Genomic DNA, 5,908 nt, shown 5'->3' with positions numbered 1-5,908 from the left:
TTTTGAGAGCACAGCTCATTGCTAATTAGAATCATAGAGGATGGACAAAGCTGGATGTCAGACTTTAATTAGTACATGCACAATCGTATATTTCAGCACACACACTCTAGGCAGGTATTCACAAACACTTTATGCACATCAACACTTCAAGTGCAATTATACTTCTGCCAATCACACCTCGCTGTTGTCATCGTCTACAACAGCTGCACTGGTGACACTGTAATACCCCTTCCTGCCCCTTCCTCCTGCTGAATGTTCCTGGCGTTCTACTGGACATCACAAAGTCAATGAGGCCAGAGCATACTCTCACAGACAGTTCTGGGAAAAATTAAACAAAATTCAAGGAAAGACTAAAGAGATTAAAAGGACACGGAAAGGTGTGGACAGTGTAGGAATGTGAATGTGAAGTAAATATGCTTTATGTTTATTTATGTTATGTCATAAAAACTGTAATAAAATGTAACAATGCAAACCATGATATATTTTTTAGGATTCTTTAATGAGTAGAAAGTTCAGAAGGAAAGCTTTTATTAGAGATAGAACAATTTTGTAACATGTCTAAATGTCTTCTCTGTCAATTTTGATCAATTTAAATTTAATGCATCCTTGCTGAATGGATTAATTTGTTTAAAAAATATATAATCTTACTGACTACAGACTTTTGAACAGTGGTCTGTATATAAGTTGCTTGTTAATACAATATTGATCAATTAAAAACCTTGACAGATATATTGCTCTATTAGGAGATGACAGAGTTCCGCTATTATAATGCAACACTCAATAAAAGATAATGTAGCTAATAAAACTGGGGAGAGGAAAATGTAACTCAGTGTGGCGAGCATTTTAACCAGAAAAAGAGTTTGATCCAATATGTGGATAATGTACAAGCTGCTCAGGGAGACATAATGCAAAATATAATATGTTCGATAAAGTAACATTGTAATCCAAGGGTGTGAAAATAAAACAGTACTGGAGACCGGGGCTAGTTGTCACACAGGGGATTTGTCACAAGGCTTATATTTCAGTAGCTCTTAAAGGGGTCATATGATGAGATTTCAATTTTTCCTTTCTCTTTGGACTGTTACAAGCTCTTGGTGCATAAAGAAGATCTATAAAGTTGCAAAGACTAAAGTCTCAAATTCAAAGAGATATTCTTTATAAAAGTTAAGAGTCAGCCACGCCTACCTAAAACGGCTCGTTCTAACACAACCCCACATGTCTACGTCACAATGTGGGAAGATTTGCATAACACCGTCCAAATGTTCACGCAAAGAAAGAAGGCGTAACTTTTATTCTCGCTGTAGTATTGTTGTTGCCGCTGCCATGTCGTGAAGACGCTGTGTTTCGTTGTGAAAGCGAAACTACTTTGTTTGGCCTTCCAAAAGAGGACGATATTCGCTTTGTCATGCCTAGAGCTGATCCATGCTGGTCGTTGAGGAAATTCAACAACTTCACGCTGTGGATCGCCGGATGTTGACGTGGACGAAGCGGAGTCCAGCCCGGGGTCGTCACAGACCGATGAGCTTTGTAAAAATCGACGCGTTTCAGAAAGGCGGGGCATAGAGGAGAAACAATAATGTACAGTATGTGGAAAATAATGTGTTTTTTTATCTTAAACTGCATAAACACATTTCATTACACTAAATACACTAAATAATGTTCTTTTTAGCAATATCATATGACCCCTTTAAGGTTTTGGAGGCCAGTTACACAAAGCAACAGTGGAATTGTGTTGTAGTGTTTATGTAGCTACAGCCATGTATCTATACATAAATTGACTTTCAAAAATAAAATAAACCCACCATATTTACTATAGAGTAAAAAAAACAACTTATATATTATATGTGTTTGTGTGTGTGTGTGTGTGTGTGTATGTATATAATTACTACATGAATGTATGTGTCTATATTACTAACTCTTTCATATATATTTCCATAAATGTATCTTATACTTTTTTTCTCATTAACCATTAACATTTTATTGAATTTTGAAGCCATATCAAATCTCCATTTCTTTTCCACTTTTTCACTCAGCCTCAGGTCTTATAGGTGCTAGATGGGGAGACATTTAATCGGCCGAATCGAGCTTTCATATCTATTACAAAAATCAAATAATGCACCATGATTTACTCCCCCTAGCAACAAAGGCGCAGAGCCATAGCAACTGGCATAGCCTGGGGTGCTAGGTTTAATCAGGTTGAAAATATTTCAATTATTGTGTTGGTTTTGAGTGTGTGCGTGTGTGTGACCTAACTCAGGATCATTTTGATTTTAACAGGTAGGAGAAATAGCGCTGTAAGAGGAAATGGAATCACAGGCGTTTTACCTTGAATATCTGTTTGTCTTGGAGTGTGTGTGTTGGATTGGTGACATTTGATTCTTGACTTTCCTGACAGAATCTGTGGACAAAACTGATTTTAAATGAGGCTCCTCACTCTTTTTGTTTCTCTTTCTCTCACTCTCTCTGTTGTTTAGTGTTAAATATTCACGCAGCTCATTCACAGTCCCTGGAAGATGCATCAGCTCCCATTTAGCACTCGGGTGTTTAGGGAAATAACATCCGAAACCTGGAAACCTTTAGGGACAAAACTCAACTCGCAAAGATAACGCATACAAAAAGTGTGAGTACACATGTCTGTGTATGTGTAGGTGTATGTGTATGTGAAGAAGTGTAACTGTGTGTGCTAGCTCGATGTCATTGGTAGGTTGCACACTAAATGAGCTATGGCTGTTATTACTGTGTCTGCTCACCCTAGCGGCCTGAGCAGAGTTCAACCTGACATTAGTCATGCCTAATACTGCGAACCGCTGGAGTGCTTTGCCTAGAAGTCCAAAAGTACTGCTGCTGTTACATAGCTAGCATACAGGACTGGTGATAATTAATGGTAAAAAAATGAAATGTTCTAAGACAATAACCATGTAAACATTGTTTAGTTAGCTGTTAAAATGACAAGAGTTGTCACTAGGTGCCTAGTCTGCCGAGTAGTTTTTTTTTTTTGTAGTTGCTCAAATTAAGGCACACAATCCTAATGGCTGATCAATGTGTCCATCACAGCAGATGACCAATAACTGTCAAGTACAAAACATTACTATCTCAATTGCTGTATTGTGTTTTAAAAATTTATATCCACTATCTACAGAAAGTGTATAAGATTTTAGACACTTTATAATTTAGGCTAAACTTTTTTGCCCTTTTTTCAGCTCCTTTTTACGCACAATCAAAAGTGCATTAATAATAATAATAAATCAATAAAAAGAGTGTACAAAATAGTTTCATCATTAATATTTTGATTGTATAATGAGTCATTCACATATTCTATATTTATCATGTAGTTTGTTTATAGGTTAACTATTTTTGCTTGGGTGATTAATAGCAGTGACTTAATTATAATAGTAGTCAGTATTTCAAACAGTAGATCATATTTCTAACGTAGTTAATTAATGGTTTAAACAGCAGTGGGTGAACTTATGTCTTTCTTGAGATATTTTATTTACTTTTCATTTCATTTTTCCTAGAATACAGAAAAAAATATACTTTTTCCATCTCATGCATTCTAGAGGTTATTGTCATTTACTCAAAGAGATGCCATTTTTAGCAGATGAAACAATTGGATCTCAAAGGCACAGTTCAGCAAACTCCAAACAATCACTGCTTGTAAACAGCAATATTGAAATCGAGCTCAACTGGTTTGCTCTTGTTCTTTGACTCTTATTGTTTTATGAGAGAGAATAGGGGTTATGAGAAAGAGAGAGAACTCACATCAAACCCTTTTTAATTGCAGGAAGACTTTGCCCACTGGCCCGCACCAAAGCAAATGGAAACTGAAATAAGATTTGTCAAATGAAACATTGGAAACAATGGACACAATTTAATTTAGCACATGAGTTATGCCAGCTTAAAACCCATTATATCTCATGGACTTGAGCCAAAGTGTGTGTGTGTGTGTGTGTGTGTGTGTGTGTGTGTGTGTGTGTGTGTGTGTGTGTGTGTGTGTGTGTGTTCTGATCTGATCTGTTCTTTTTCATATTTTTCACAAATGGATTACAAAAAAATAGAATTATTTATTTACAAATGCAATAGCAGTGAATGTTTGCTTAATTTCCCCCTTCAAAAGAATTTTATATTAATGGGATCTCAATCGTTACTTTGTGAAAATTTCTACACTTCTCTCAACATAACAGATTTTAGGTATAGCAAGTAAAAATCTGAATGTTCAACGGATTGGAATGTTCACTATGATAAAATGGCAAATCACTGACATCCACTTTACTATTAGCATATGACCAATAAAGCATTAAATGCTGATGCTGTCAGAATAAATGCATTATTGCATTTAAACCCAAAGTTTAATTAAAGGCACTCTTTAAAAAATAAAGGTACTTTACTGTCATCAGTGGTTCCATGAAGAACCTTTAATAACCATGGAACATTTAGGTTTACCACCCCCTCTTTACATCTATATTTTTTTCTGAAAGAAATCTATTTGTAGTATATGATTTGTTTTCTACTTCTGCAGCTTCTTCAGCATTGGTGATAATTAAAGCCAAAAACATCTTTCATCTCCTGCAATTTTCTGTGATCATCACCCAAACACTTCAAACCAGCCAGTGAGACTTTATCACATAATAACCCAGCTTGAATATGATCATTTTACCATATACTTGCTTGTGTTGGAGCAAAAATATACATAATTGAACGCAATGTCACCTAGTTCATGCTACTACTGTAGTTTCACTTTAAATTATTTTAAATAATTTAGCGAAATTTTAAAAGTCTAAAACTTGGTGTTGGCCAGTAATTCTCTTGGAAGTTTAAAGCAAATCCCTGAATTTATCTCCACACTGTAAAATCCAATAGTTTACCTTACTTAGATTTAGTTAGTAATCTTTACTTAGTTGTTATACTTACTAGGTTTTATTAAGTTACAGCTACTTTCAAGGCAAATAAAACAATTTACTTACTGTTTTGAGTGACACTTACTTAAAATATTCAAGTAGCCACAAAATAAACAAATAAAATTAATAAACCAGTGAGAGGCAGCAGTGCATTAATGTGTTGCTAATGTGCAACATAACAACAGAAGAAGAGGAAAAGAAAAAGTCTTAATAGAGTTTTCACTCATTTCCTCCAAGTCTTCAGTTATCTTTCAGTAGTTGCATTCACTCGTTTCCCAAAGTCATCTTGAATGTTGAATTCTCAATACAACTGAAATATTTGAGAGAACATCACATAAGCTAACTTCATAAATTGATGTTGATTTTCCTAAAATGTGTTTTTTTATTTTTATTTACCATTATAGTGATTAGCATTCCCTTTGGTTGGGCAATTTGAACTTGGTATTCATTACTATAATTTTCTTCCCGTTTATGCAGTAATGCATTATGAAGTCACAGTTATTTGATGTCTAAGGAAGAAAACAATAAATAGGTTGCTTTTAGAAAGTGACCTATCTTCTAGTTAAAGCAATAGTGAATTTATTATGTGTGTTTATTAGTTTATTTCATCAGATTTCTTTTTTCATAAATATCTTGAGATGATTTTAATTAGGTTTACATAATCCTTAAATAGTGTGTGGTAACAGGCTGAAATTACACAAAGACTTAAACATTCAGCACGTGAATCACAACAATGGTAACAATTCAAGTTCATTTATTTTCATTACTTGTAACAATAACCATTTTATTTGCTCTTTTTGATGTGCTACTACAGACACAAGACAGCAAATAAAATTGTCAAATAAAATCAACAACTGTAAAAAAGCAACTGCATAATTAATTAATGCCGCAATGCACTCTGGGAGTCAGTGAGTAGCTATACTAAGTCATGAGTAAACCTAAATGAAAGGATCAAGTACCCCCTACAGTTCTTTTTTAGTTACTAGAACTCTCGTGTAAGTAAACTATACTAA

Source organism: Sinocyclocheilus grahami, unplaced genomic scaffold (assembly GCF_001515645.1).
Source record: "Sinocyclocheilus grahami isolate Dianchi unplaced genomic scaffold, SAMN03320097.WGS_v1.1 scaffold132.1, whole genome shotgun sequence".
In the NCBI taxonomy this organism is placed as follows: domain Eukaryota; kingdom Metazoa; phylum Chordata; class Actinopteri; order Cypriniformes; family Cyprinidae; genus Sinocyclocheilus; species Sinocyclocheilus grahami.
The sequence above is the reverse complement of the archived record's forward strand: the minus strand, read 5'-3'. Positions refer to the sequence as shown.